Here is a 15,384-nt window from a genome sequence, read left to right as displayed (position 1 = left end):
TTATTAACCTTCTTGATGGATATCAACTTTTTTGCTAATTAAAGTTTGTGCAACTTGGCAAGATCATATTCATGATCTTTCACAATAATTTTCCATGTTTGATCTACTCCAATAAATGGTACACTATTCAATCTACTCGATTGATAGATTTGCAAAAAAATACTCTCACTACAAATTCAATCAATGAATCAGAGATGTTAGAGATGGAAAACCCTTATCCATTCTACTCAGCCTTTATATTTTTCTCAATTTCCTCACGACTTAGACATTGCATAGTCTTCTTCTTGTGTAAGGTTGGATATCTTATGACCTTGTGAATTATCTTCCTTGCAATCTTTGTAGGTCCATTGTCTAGCCATAGTTTCATTTCATGAATCCTACTTAGCTCTACCTTGATCCCTTCTATCTTGAAACTCCTCAAAAAATTAGGGCACAAGTTAACCCTTTTCTCTCAACAATCTTGAATTTATCCTTCAAAACTCCTTTGTCACACAATTTTTCATATGCCTCTCAAATCTCATAGTCACCCACTTTTCCAATCTTATACATGTAACAACTTCTTACATCATGGATCATAATAAATTTAGGTGGTATCAAAGATAACACACCTATTGAGTCACCCTTGATTGTGATCTCAGGAATAGCACAAAATCTAGGCTGAGGACAAGTGTCACTCTTCACCAGTTGAATGTTTCTTTCCTATATTCCTTGGCTCTTTCCCATTGATGATGAAGGTATCATCTTTCTTTTCTAGGGTTTGATAAACTTCTTTCTTTCAAAAAACTCAACACTACTCAAATATTTACTCGATTAAACTTCTATTTCAAATTCTCTCTCTACAACCTTAAGATATCTTTCGCAAATCATTCAAATCACTCTGTGTCGCTGTACCACTTCTACCAAACAAAGTATATAACTACTTAAAACCTCTTGTGGAGACTATATATCCATCATTAAAACACATTGCAAGGGTTGGGAATTGCAATAAGCAAAATTGAGCAATTGAATTAATTTTTTTCTAGATAGTTTTTTGCATTTGCATTACCTATACAAACAAATGGATTGAACAAACCAATATCATGTTGGACTTGTTTTTTTGATTCTTTTTCAATAATTTTCTTTTTAATTTGTTATTTTTCAAGTTTCCATCTACTTGGGTTTTGAAAATCTTTTCTAATTATGCATTGTGTTGTTCTAGTTTTTGGTTTTTGAGCAAAAATGGCTCTCCCATGAACTCCTACTATGAGTTATTCATGGTTTCAAGAAACATGGTAGTAGATCCCATGTACATAATGTATACTAGTTTTGGGGCCCTGAGAAACATGGAAATCAATTTTAAGGTGATACCCTAGGCAAGTCTGTGTACTTGGTTATGAAATCACAGATCAAGAAAATAAGTTTTGGGGTTTGAAAGTGTTAAGATACTTCAAACCAATTAGTGTAAAAGGAGAAGGAATGAGTATGGAAAAATCCTACTGAGGGAAAAGTTTCTAGGATGAGTTTTGGAGGGTGAAATAACATACCCTATTTAGACTAGCCAACATTGTCTTAAAACCTTAAAAGTAGGCTAAAAAGTTACTTTTGGGTGTACATACACTTTAAGGATTTGAGACCCAAAAAATATTTAAGTTTTCCCAAAAGGTTATCTAAATGTCTAGTTTTTTCTGCCACCTCCTTTGGAGAAACTTAGATATAAAGTCCAAAAACTCAATTTGGAGGGCTAATCCTAGTAGCCCTATTTTAAGGAATTTTGACTTATAGGTAAGGAACTTGTTTTCACCTTGCAAGATTGGTGTCTAGAAGGCCAAGGGGAGTCCAAGACAATTGATGAAAGTCATCACTCTACATGGATGGAGGTTTTGGTCAAGAAACCATAGGAGAAATTTCAACAATGAGGTGTGAAGAAGTATTTGTGTAATGAAATAACCCTAACTATTGGTGTAACTAGGTTGTAGAGTGGTTGGAGGATAGGGTGAAGGTCCTGTAGCTATTAGGGAAAAAATGAACCCTAATAGACTAGTATCAAGCTTGAGTGAACCCTTAAAAAGAAAAGGGTTTGGAAGTAGCTAGACCTAGTGTTACATCAGGAAGCCTATTGTTTTGGTTGATATTAATCCTTTTGAGCTCAGTTTCCCCAATATGTCTAGGTTTATTCCTTCCAACTTAGCCTATACACTAGTTTTGCATCTAAAGTACTTAGTCCACATTACAACGCTTGATCAATATAGACAATTTTACTAATGTTTGATTCATTTGCACTTGTCTTTTCATAGGTCTGATCTTGTGCATCATTTCTTATGCAAATATGATCCTTATCCCATTTTGTGTTAGGAACTGATGTGAGATATATTACTTAAATATGAAATTCCTTACATACCTTTCTTGATCAATTTGAGATGATATGATCACCTTCTTCATTGGATTGGTGATCTCAATTCCATTCATTTCATTGTTTTCATCTTTTTCCTTCTTCTTCTAGGTTAGGTTCATCTCGTTACTTGTGTATTCAATGTCCACTTTTCCTTTACCCTTGATGTGATTATGATTTAATGTTGGTACTTGGGTCTTGTAGTTTTTTCTTGAATGTCCAAACTTGTGACATTTGGAACGCATATTGTTAGGTGCATAATTCTGCCTTTTGTTAGTCTAATAGGGCATTGTCTATAATTTTCATTCATATCCTTTATGTCCATACTTCTAACAATTATACTAATAACCTTCAAGTCTAGGTATAGTAGGTATGTTTTTCATCCTTGATCTACATTCATGTATTTTATGTCCTTACTTCTTGCAGTAAAAATAATTACCAACAAACTTAGGTTTAGGGTTTTGTATACCATTTTTTCTTCTGCAGATGTTTGCAATATGACCAAGTTTTCCACAATGATAACATGTAGGATTTCCTTTTTTATTTTCATATCTTAGTTCTCCACTCTTGGATGATTCTCCTTTCATAGTAGATGAATATTGCTTTGTATGAATTGATTCAGAAGTACTACAAGATGATATCTTTAGTTCTTTAAAGTATTTCATTACTTCCTTGGCTTGTTCAAATTTTCCACAAGTTCTTTCTTAGTCTTCAATTCATTTCTTAATGAATCATTCTATGATCTCATATTTTCTATCTCTATATCCTTTCTATTTAGATCCTAATTTGCAAGAATCAGTTGATTCATCATGTCAAATTGAGTGTTTGTAATCTTTTGCACATCAGATGTCCTTTCTTCAAGTCTAGTTGTCATTTTCCTTTTGTCTTTCTCAACAATAACCTTGTCTTCTTTATCTTTCTTCTTTTGTTTTGTCCCTTCATATAGCCTCACTGACTAGATCTCATGTTCCCTTTTTAGTCCTCTTACTTATTCATTTAAGATGTTATTTTCTAGTAGATCTATGACTATTGCATCACTCTCACTTGAATTTAAAGTTTCAACTTCTTCATAATTCAATTCATTTTGTTGAATTACCAACTTCTTCCTATTTTTCAAGGATTTCTTCAGTTCTTGTCTTACTAGTTCAAGTTACTAAAGTATGAACTAGATGTCAATCACATAATTGTCAATAACTTTTCCCAATTTATAAGCCTTCATCTCCAAGATCTGAACTACCAAGATGTTAGAATTTTTAGAGGGAAACTAAGATATTGGGGGGGGGGGGAATTAGGATTTGTAGTACTTTTTACTTCTAACAATACTTTAGTTCATTCACCACATTTACAATCACATATCTAATGTCTAATGCATGCATAACATAACTTGTAAAATTAGACTATAGCATATAGATATAATCTATCAATTACATGCATCAAATGTAAGCACATAGCTCAAAGATTTGGTTACCTATAAACCCTCCAAGGTGAAGGAAAAATTCGAGTGGGGATGACACTCAGAAATCTTCACCTACTGTAATAATAAAATTAACCTATTAGGATTATAATGTTTGATCATATATGATGATTTACCCTATGAGGGGTTTTCCTTATTAAATATTTTTAGGACTATTAGGTCATACCCTATGAAAGGATTTTACATTTACAACAAAGTAAGGACTCAGTTAAGATATTTAAAAGTTCACACCCACAAATCTTCACCTACTGCAATAATAAAGTTAACCTATTAGAGTTATAAATGTTTGATCATATTTGATGACTTACCCTATGAGGGGTTTTCCCTATTAAATGTTGTTAGGACTATTAGGACTTACCCTATGAAAGGATTTTACACTTACAACAAAGTAAAGACTCGGTTAAGAGATTTAAAAGATCTATTAAGACCACTCTATTAAGAGATTATCCTTGGCTCAATCTATTAAAACTGATATGATACCTAACCCTCAGTCTTCTATGAAAGTTGGTTTTGGATCTCCTCTCTTTAATCTAATCTTATCTATGATTTGATATAGGTTTACTATCCTTCACTGCTTGACAAGGTCGCTTCCTCCATTCTCCAATAACTTCTTTCACCTCCTTTACAATGTTTGAACTATCACACTTGATCTTTTTTGCGATCACATGAATAACATACTTAATCATATCCTCATCATATCTCCTCATATCAAATAGGGTTTAATCTACTCTATTTAAAGATTTCTTAAATAGTTTTCTAGATGCTTCCATTTTTTACCTCTTCATCTAATTAGTTGAACAACACTCATAGGGATCTATGATCCACATCATAAAATGCAATAACCTGTACAGATATGAAATGTCTTGTCCATGTTAGCCTAAAATGGTTTACCTCAAAGTTTGTAAATATGAAAAGTGAAGAAGAATGGTAAATGCGAGTAAATGATCAAAGGGATAATTGCAATGCAAAGTCGGAGATTTGGTATTGAGACATAAGAAGTGTTTTCATGTGGTATTGGCATGGTAAGAGGACAAACCAAGTATTGAGTTTATGAGAATAGTTGCATTTCTATTATTCTAAAAGAAATAATATAGAGACCAATTGGATAGCGAGTTTAGTGGTCTTTCCCTTGAAGTGATTTGGACAGTGGGTGCTTCTATCCTGTACAACTCCTAATAGGGATTGAAATGTACTGACTATATTTTATTGGCTACTAATAGTATCAATACTCTTACAAGGAACTTATATATTAGCACATTATTTTTTTGGTACCAGTCCCCTCAAGGTTTTCCCTCTAGTCAAGGGTTTCCCTAATTAACATAACTAGTGTTATTTTGTATGTGTATATTCTTATGGTTGTTATTTATGTTGATCACATATTTGAAGTTGGCAAAATTTACTTTCAAATAGTAGGATATCATTCTTGAGGCCCTTCCATGAAAAAAAATCTCAAATTTTCTTGTAGGTCTTCATATATCTAGGGTGCCTAGCTAGAGGTGATTTGTGCATCTCTTTCAAAATTCTCTCCTTCATCTTAGACTTGGGAATTGAATAGATCTTTCCCTTTTAGTAGATGATGTTTTCTACCACCTTGTACTTTTTGTCATGCACTTGAAACTCCATTAGTTGAGAGGTGCATGTGTTCTTGGAGTACTCAACCAATTTTTTTTCCTTCTATCCACTAAAATATGAGACAAAGATCATATTTAAGGCCTTCTTGATAGAGCGATAGTCACTACATTATTTTTTCCCTTCACATATTTAATGTCAAAGTCAAATTCTTAGATTTATCTCCCCCACTTCAATTTTCATTCATTCAAATCTTTGTTCTCTAAGAAATATCTCAAGCTATTATGAACTATCCATACAAAAACCTTTTCTCTGATGAGGTACTACAATTTTTTTTTAGTCATGCATGATGGAGATTATCTCTTTGTCATAGATGGAGTAAAATCACTCCACTTCTATGAGTTTTTGTCTCTCAAATGAAATGGGGTGATACTAGTCCCACATCAATACCTCCTTGATGCCTTCTCGCAATGCATCACACTCCAAGATGAAGGGTCGATTAAAACTAGGTAGCTCCACATTAGACATGAACTCATGACTTCCTTTAGCTCATCAAAGGTGATATGTATCTACTCATCCCAATGGGAATATCCCTTCTACACAAAGTCTTCTAATAGTTCTCTAAGTTGTGAGAGCTCCTTCAAAAAACCCTATGATAACTATATAATACAAAGCATCCAAGCATATTTGATAGAGTCTTGGAAGGTGATCAATCAAAGATGGCTTAAATATTTTCTTGGTTTACTTGAATCCTGTAAGAATTGATGATGTATCCTATATATAATATCTTCATCATTCCAAATTCACATTTGGATATTTTGGAAAATAATTATTGTGACTCCATAATCCGTAGAAGTTCATTTAATTTTGTCATATGTTTTAGATTATGGTAAAAACAGGTTTTGAAGGGACCCCGAAACCCTTTCACATCCTCAAAAAAAGAAAAAACAAGCTAACCAATAGGAAAGAGCCCATAAACCTACTAAAAATTAGCATCAAAATCAGGTTTTACAGGGACCTAAAACCACTAATAAAGTCCAGATAAAATACCTAGGTTTTATAAGGACCTGGAACTGATAGTATATGAAAAAAACTAAAACCCAAAAAAAAGGACCAAACACAGGAACCAGAGGAACCAACCAGCAAATAGGACCTGCACAGGAACCCAACCAGAAAAGAAGACCTAGGAAACTATTGCAATTTCATAGTCATCTTCACAACCTCCTTACCAATCTTAGCCATATCCTGGAGGAAGCAGCATCAATCAAAGCTTTTTTCCTCGAACTCTGTCTTGTCCTCTTGCTTGGGCCCTCCGAAGATATGGTTCCTTCATCAAATCTTTTACTCAAAGTAGCCGCAGCTGCATAGATGCTTGAGGTGACTTGCTCCAATTTTGTTCCACTTTCCTTGATGAGCAGTCCAAGATTCTTCTCATAATCCTTTAGTTTTTTTGGGATATCTCCCATTTGCACCTCCATGTGTTTAATAGTAGCCTGGTCAGCCTCCTAGTTATGTTGCAAGGTATCCACTTTCTTCTTTAGCCCCATTATTTCATTATATAACTAGGAATTGACCTGAAGGAAAGAGACAGCTTTTTGTTTAGCAAAGTGGAGGAAGGAGAGATTGGTTTCCCTCACTAGGGAGACACCCACATCATCAATAGTGGTGTGTGGAACAGGGCCATCTTTATCACTATGAGTCCCCCCATCCAACGGTTCCACCTCACCAGGCTCCTCTTGAGAATGGTGGCTCTGTCCCTCTAATTTACTCATATGTTCCTCCCATGTTTACTATGAAATAAGTATGTCATACAAAAATACCAAATTTATGCAACTTATTTTTGAAGATATTGTTCATGCAAGACTTGAAATTGGTTGGATGATTGGATAACCCAAAGGACATGGTTAAGAACACATAATGAATTTAATGACAATGGAAGGTGGTCTTTTCCACATACTACTCCCTCATGTGAATCTAATGGTAGCAAAAGCAAAGATCTTTTTTGGAAAATGCACTACACTATGTAACTCATCCAATAATTTATCAATCCTAGGGATGGGTTACCTATTTTTGATGGCTTTTTTGTTCAAAACATGGGAATCAACATACATATTAAGAGCTCTATACTTCTTCTTAACCAACACTATGGATGATGCAAAGGGGTTCAGACTAGGCCTAATCCGCCCTTTATCAAGGATTTCTTAATAATATTCTCTATCTCATCCTTACATTTTTAGGATGGCTATATGATATACTAATGATGATGTATGTGTGCACCAAGATCTTGTGCACAAAGTGGACTATAAGTGGACACCCTTTTTTTCTTCTGAAATTAGATAAACTTGATCTTTGAAGACCCATTTGAGGGTCATGCACTCAAATTAAGAAAATGTGTAAAACACAAAAAATGTAATACTCTTGTTCTAGTTTCTAAACCACTAAGCTTTTAAAAAAATGAATAAGATTAAGAGGGTTAAACCCCACACAAAAAAATAGTTCCTATTTTTTGCTAAAAAATATAACATAGTTGTTTCTATGTGCTCAACAAAATGTATAGTTATATTTAGTATTTTGAAAAACCCTTGGTAAGATGATAGGAAAGAGTCACTTCCAGAAGATGTGTATAGTTTCATAATTTTTTGATTAGTATTTTTTTTTTCTATGATTTTTTGAAGTGACCCCAACATAAAATCGTAGTATGTCTTCATGCTATGGGCATAACTTGCATAAAATTAATCTAAAATCACCATTTAAAAAAAAGTGCATAGAATAAAGTGTAGAAAAATAATATGTAATTTATTTTCCATTTGGTTAAGTAGATCAAAAGTTATCAAAAAAAATGGCAGACATATGTCTGAAAGGACTATCAAGACACTAATATAGATAATTTGAAAATACTAATATTGTCTACAAATTTAACAAATTATATGCTTAGAAAGGTAGTAAAACATGTTAGATTATGTGGTAATTTAAGAGATACCCACTTCACCATTTGCAAACCTAATGAAGTCAAAGGAAATAATCTATCTTAGAAGATGAAAAAATATCTAAAGAAACAAAAAATGGAGAGTAAACATCAACTCAAGTCTTTGGGTAGTTTAAAAGGCCTATTGCCAAGCCTAAACATGATTGTGCTTCTATGTTAACAAAACCTGATCGTGTTATGCTTTTTATGAATAAACTATCATACTAGACATAAAATGATCACATTATGTCTAGTATGACTATACTAGCAATAACACAATCACACTATGTTGATGTAAAAGTATAGTCAATTGTTTAGAGCCCCAATAGGCCTAATTAGGCTAAGTTAATGAAGAAATTACCCAAAATGGATTGATTTCATCAAATAAATGACTGGATCAACTAGGGCATTATTATAAAATTCTAAATCTTGTATTTTATGCTTTGAATCAGTCATGCATGGAATACATTATAATCATCACATTTTTTAATTGCTTCATCATCTAGCTCATAATATTGTAAGAGTAATCAGAAAAAATATTGTAAATAAATCATGTGTATTACCAAAGACTACCCAAATCCCACCATAGAAAGAGTATGGTGGAGGGATGATGCACAATGGGTTTTATACAAAGATTCAAATGTCAATTCTATTAAAGAAATTTTAGCTTCTAGATCTCAAACTATGGATTGTTAAATCATTCAATTTGTTCTTCATCTAAATGCTAACCCTTACAAAGTAAAGCTAATTGGAATACAACAATAAAATATAAGGTCAGGATATAGGAGATAAATTCTTGTGGCTGAACTAGAAGATAAATCATCTTCTAAAGAAATGAAAAAGATTTCCTATAAAGGCATTGAGGTATGTTGATTCATTTTAGTCATCTTTCTCTTTTATTTTTATCATGTAGGAAAATTTAGTGATCATTTTTGTGTGTATGCCAAGAATAGGAGGAAGAAGGGTCTAAAATTGAGCCAAGGGTGCATTACCATGACAAAAAAAGGAAACCTACAATTTTTTTTCTTGAATGGCTAGACAAATTATTGGATCTCTTGCCGAGATGGAAGAAAATATTGTGCTCAACATTGATAGATAATTTAGTGTAGATCTTGAAAGAATGAAGCATGTTGATAAGTGCTTTTGTGAATATATGGATATAATTGTGGAGGTTCCCCAATTTTTCAATCTCCCTCTCTCTCCCTCTCTCTCTCAATTTGAAATAAGAGAGATAAAAATTTCCATGATATTCTAGTAGTTAGTGTACTAGACAACTAAATCTAATCACATAAATTTGTAATCAAATTTACTCATCTTTTAAAGCATATTTTAATCAAATATTAAATATTAAATTATTTTAGTGTTATCCTCTAATTAATTATTTTTATTAATTAATTATAACCTAATTAGTAAATTAATAGACAACCAATTGTCTAATCTATAAATAAAATCTCTCTTCCTCTATTAAATTAAATAAATACAAAACTCATCTCCAAAAGCCCTGTCTATTTAATTAACTAAATCCCTCTAACTAAAAACTCATCCTCTAAACTAGTAGTTACCCAAACTCAAGTCATGCACCAATAATTTCCCTTTTGATTAAACAATTCATGTAATTAATTATGCTCATGCACCGACCCTTTCTCTAACAAATCCATCCACCTCCCACATCATCTAGTCAATTGAGCCACCTCACCTACCTTAATTGAAACACATCACCTCCTTTTCCATGTCTAAAATCTCTCTTCACATCACTTGCATGAATTAAGGCACGATTAATTTCTTCCTCACTCAAGTGCAAGTCCACTCTCATGCCACATCTCGCTTATCCACCTCTAAACATATAACTCCATCTCCCCCACCTATCTTAGCCAACTCAAGCCTATCTCATACCTCACTTAGTTAAACTATCCATCAATAATTCTTATCTTCTCCTTATCCAATTTCCCATAAATTGAACCCTTTTATCCTCACAAATCATCCACCTTCTCAATAGAATTATTGTACCATTTTGAGAGCTGATTATTTTTAAGGTGCTATTTGGAAATATTCATATTTTCATGTATCCTTCTATTAAATTCATCTATTGTTTCAAATCTTGAGCACTAAATTTGAGCATCACAACCATATCCACACATTGACAAAGCTATAGAGGCTTGCAAGTTTCCTTTCTTTGTTTAAGTTTCTTTTTAGTAAATCTTATTTATTTCTTTAGTATTAGTTTGTGAATGTTCATCTTTTGTTTTATATTCATTGCATACTAATTTTATCACATACATTTTGACATGGCTGGTGGGACCTTGCAAATGAGTCATTTCATTATCCAAGATTCATTTTTCTTTACTAAACGACTCATGGATTATCTTCTTCTTCTTCTTCTTATTCTTTTTTGTGTTTTTGTTGTTCCCTTGCACAATTTTTGGGGTTTATAGGTCAAGGTTGATATCAGGAGCCTACAATAAATAATTTAGAATTTTTGGATTAATTTTTAACAATTTATATATTTTTTCATGATTTTTCATTCAAAAATCATTTCGGAGAAAATAAAAGAATTAGATGATGAATTTTTTTTTTTGTAGGTGGTTGTTGATTTCCACAACCTTCTGTAAAAAATTCAGAATTTTCAAATTATTTTTGATAATTTATTATTATTTTTAATGATTTTTCATTAAAAAATATATTTTGTGAGGAAATAGAAGAATTAGATGGTGAATTCTTTTTGGTAGGTTTCTGTTGATGTTTGCAACCAATAGATAAACATTCAAATTTTTTGGAATAATTTACAATAATTTATATTTTTTAAAATTATTTTTTCATAAAAAAATTATTTTGTGAGCAACTAAAAGAATTGCTTGATGAAATTGGTTTTGTAGGTTGTTGTTGACGTCCAAAGCCTAGAGTTAAAATTTCATATTTTTTGATCAATTTGCAATATTTAATATTTTATGCATGATTTTTCATTAAAAAATTATTTTGGGAGCAAATAAAATAAGTGGATAATGAAATTTGTTTTGTACGTTCATATTGATATTGGCAACCTACCATAAAATATCAAAGTTTTAAGATCAATTTTTGTCCATTTATTATTTTTTCATGATTTTTCATAAAAAATATTTTGGGAGAAAATAAAGAAATTGGCTAATACAATGTTTTTGCAAGTTGATGTTGATCTTGGAAGCCTATAGTAAAATATTCAGATTTGTTGGATCAATACTTCACAATTTATAGTTTTTTCATGTTTTTTCATAAAAATCTTTCAAGAGAAAATAAAAACATTGTTTGATGATTTTTTTTTGCAAGTTGGTGATGCTGTTAGGATATTGCAATAAAAAATTCAGATTTAATCTAAGTTTTGGGAGTTAAATTTTTAAATCTTAAAATTTAATTGACATTTCATTTTGGACACTAAAAAGCATGATGCATAGTCTCACATACACATAATCTCAAGTGGTTAAGGGAAAGAACCAAAAAATGATTTTTTTTGATTTGGGTCTAAAATAAAGTCACACAATATTGAATGCATAAAGTTTCAAAGAATATTGAAAATTGCACACTTCAATTTGGGCTTTGAAATGAATGCACAATTCTTGAATGACTAAGGCTAGTATGCTCTTATTCCCATCTCTTTACATCTTTAACGATTTGATTCATTACGTTGACCCCTTCAAGTGATTTATTAAGTTGATGAACAATTTACTAATTTGATCAAACACACTTTTAAGTTTGAAAAATTAATACTACATCTTAATCACGTTTGTCTTTTGTCATAGATAGACAACTTCAAATCTTCAATTTGGAAATAAATTTTTTTTTGGTGTGTTGCTGGGAGTGTTTCTACTACAACACTTATGTGGGCTCATTTGATTTCTTGCATATTAAAATCTAGTTGATTAAACAACATATGTACCAAAAGGTTGTTAGCAGATAATTTGCAACAACACTAGGAACACTTCTAGAGAGGCATGTGATTGCAAATCATCAACCCATTAGAGAACAACCTCACACTAGTAAATTCACCAACTTGTATAGTAACAAGATGCTAAAAATCATTCTCATTTTCTATCCATGAAAGTTTGTGTGATGTGTTTTAGATGGTAGTCAGAGGTAGGAAAACTTTTCTACTATGTATGGTCAGAATAGACTCTTAAGTGAAGTGCATGAGTAACAACCATTTGGGATGACTCCATGGATCTAAATATGAACCAAACTAGTAGCTCCCTTTTCAACCATATTCTAATAAGCCCATTTGACCTTGAGGATACTGCATTTTTGAAGTGCTTGCAATGTGATTTGACCTTATGGAAATATTTGTTGAACATGCATAGTTCTTAGTTTTATTTTCCACAAATCTATTTCCATAAAAGATTGTGTACTTGTCTCTCTAAAAGTTTCTATGTTCATTGAGATACTATTTATTAAAATGTCTTATTTGTTGTTAAGAAATTTATCTTTTAGCATCAATAGGTTATTAGCAAATTGATTTGTAATAACCCTAGGATTGTTTTGGTTGAAAGTATAAATTTGTATCATTACTTTATGTATTTGAAAGATTACTTGTCCTATTTATTATTGAGAATATTTATTAATGCATAGAGAAGTCAAGTCCTCATGTTTGACCAACCAAAGCCCAAGTTTACAAAGGTTAAGATTAAACCATCCCTAGCATATAGAGAAATAGAGTCAACAAGTGAAAAAATAACACCCTCCAATCCTAGACATGTAAAGGAACAACAAGTTGAGGAGGAGTCAAAATGGCATTACAAAATGAGTGAGATAACAAAGTCAAAAATTTAATCTTGAGGAAAGGAGTAAACCATAGGCTTATTGACCACTTATCCATTAACCATTATGATTATTTTTAGCTTCATCACACATCCTACACTTTCTTAATGAGATCTTTATCATTAAGTACCAAAAGGTTGTTAGCCAGTCCGTTCACAATAACCCTAGGATTTGTTCCATAAAAATTAGTTAATCAACCAGAGCTAAGGTATGATTACTATAGTCACTACCTTGTCTGAAAGTTGTTGTATTAGGAAAATCTGAAAAGATGAGTCCTCATGTTAAAATGATCCAAACCTAAGTTCAAAAAGGTTAAGCTCCAACCATCTCAAATATATAGAGAAAAAAAAGCCAAAGGCAAAAAAGAAGCATTGAATCCAAGAATTTCTTGATTATACCAAATTAAGAGAGAGGTCATTGAAAGTGCATTATAAGTAGAGTGGGAGTATAAAATTGATAGATTGAGAGCCCAGCCTAGAGTTAATTACACCCTTATATCAAGATCACCACTTACAACTATTATGATTAAGGTCCAACTTCTTCCTCACACACTTTTCACTTTTTAATTTACCCTAGAGTCCTTTCTTAGATCTATGATATAGCTTTTCCTCTTCAACATTGTTAGTTTCATCATCCCTTAGAAGCACATTTAGAATCCTCATGTAGTTACATCTTGATCCACATCCACTATAACATCTTATATTTGGTATCATCATCTTAGTGACCACATATCTTATATCTCACATCCACATAGAACTATGACTATCTCTTGACTAATACACTTGTCCAAGATAGTATATCTTGTCATTTGTGTCCCTCATCATGTTGATCAAAAGGTTGGGCTTCACACTTGATTATCTACCTTATTCTACAACTTTTACATAGATTGAATCACATCCAGACTTTGATACCAAGATAATCCTTATGGTCCTATAGGCTTCACGTCCTTAGGCTAATCCTCCACTATTTGACTATCTTTTTTTTTTTCTTTAAAAATCACCATCTCTAGGTCCTTAGAAAAATCTATGCATTTTAGGAAGATCATATACTTTATCTCATAACTTGCATTGACTATCACATAATTTTTGCATCCAATGTCTAGATTATAGTGTCACTTCATGCCACCAACCACATATCTTAGTAAAAGGAAGAAAAAGGGAATTTCTCTATATCTTCTTAGTGCAATAAGTAGAGCATGTCTCGATCCTAAAATTACAAAAAACATGTAGGCCCCAACATTTGAAGATCCACAACCCAACATCAAAAATATCATGACTTTGTAGCATACACATTAATTGCAATAGATGCATTTATGTGTTCTGATGAGAATGCAATATTTATTAGTACCATCATTATGAAGCATAAATATATCATTAAGGAAAATTTTCAAAGAGAAGACATTGGAATTTTTGACTTTGGGAAAATTCTACCATCCAACACTATCACAGATCCCACTCCATTTTATTTAATGATGATGAGATTCTTGTTGACCATGATTCAGATGTTGAAAGCCTGAGAAATCCTACTCCACACATCCTCCAAATTCAAAAACTTCCTCCAACATAGCCCATTATGCCTCCATTCATACCCACCAGTACTCCTTATCCTACCTTTGACAAGGTAAATCCATTTATTCTTTCATCTTCACCTCCTTCTTATATCACACCCACGTATCCCACATATACAACATTCATATCTCCATTTTCCTCCATAGTCATATCCTAATCTCCAGCTTTTTATAGAAATTCTACTAGCTACATTCCTAGTCCAAATCCACCACCTTTATATCCTCCAACCCATTTTCTAAGTCTTCAACTCAATCATAGTTATGCAATGCATCAACTTAACTTTCCTATTCTTTCCAATCCAATTACATCCACTCTATCCTTCATAATATTCCACCTTGTATTACTCTACCATATTTTTTTCCATCCTATGTCATTGTGAATCCCCTTCTAGAAACCACCTACACCCCTCAATCCACTTCATATTCCATACTCCAATCTATCACACTTCCTCCAATAGAAAGAAAACCACCCATCACCAATAATATAGTAATGCCTCCTCTCGATGGTGGCCAAATAATTCCAGCACCACAACACCAACAAAAAAAGGTAGCCCCTTGAGGATTTTTGGATAGGTGGCTATGAAAAAAGGCATTTCTTTGTCTGCTAGGGCCTATGTGCCCTAGAAAGACCTACATTTTTTCTGCTCGCTATGTCACTA

Source organism: Cupressus sempervirens, chromosome 6 (assembly GCF_028749045.1).
Source record: "Cupressus sempervirens isolate cs-2001-9-10 chromosome 6, ASM2874904v1, whole genome shotgun sequence".
Classification (NCBI taxonomy): Eukaryota; Viridiplantae; Streptophyta; class Pinopsida; order Cupressales; family Cupressaceae; genus Cupressus; species Cupressus sempervirens.
This window is presented reverse-complemented; position numbering follows the sequence as displayed.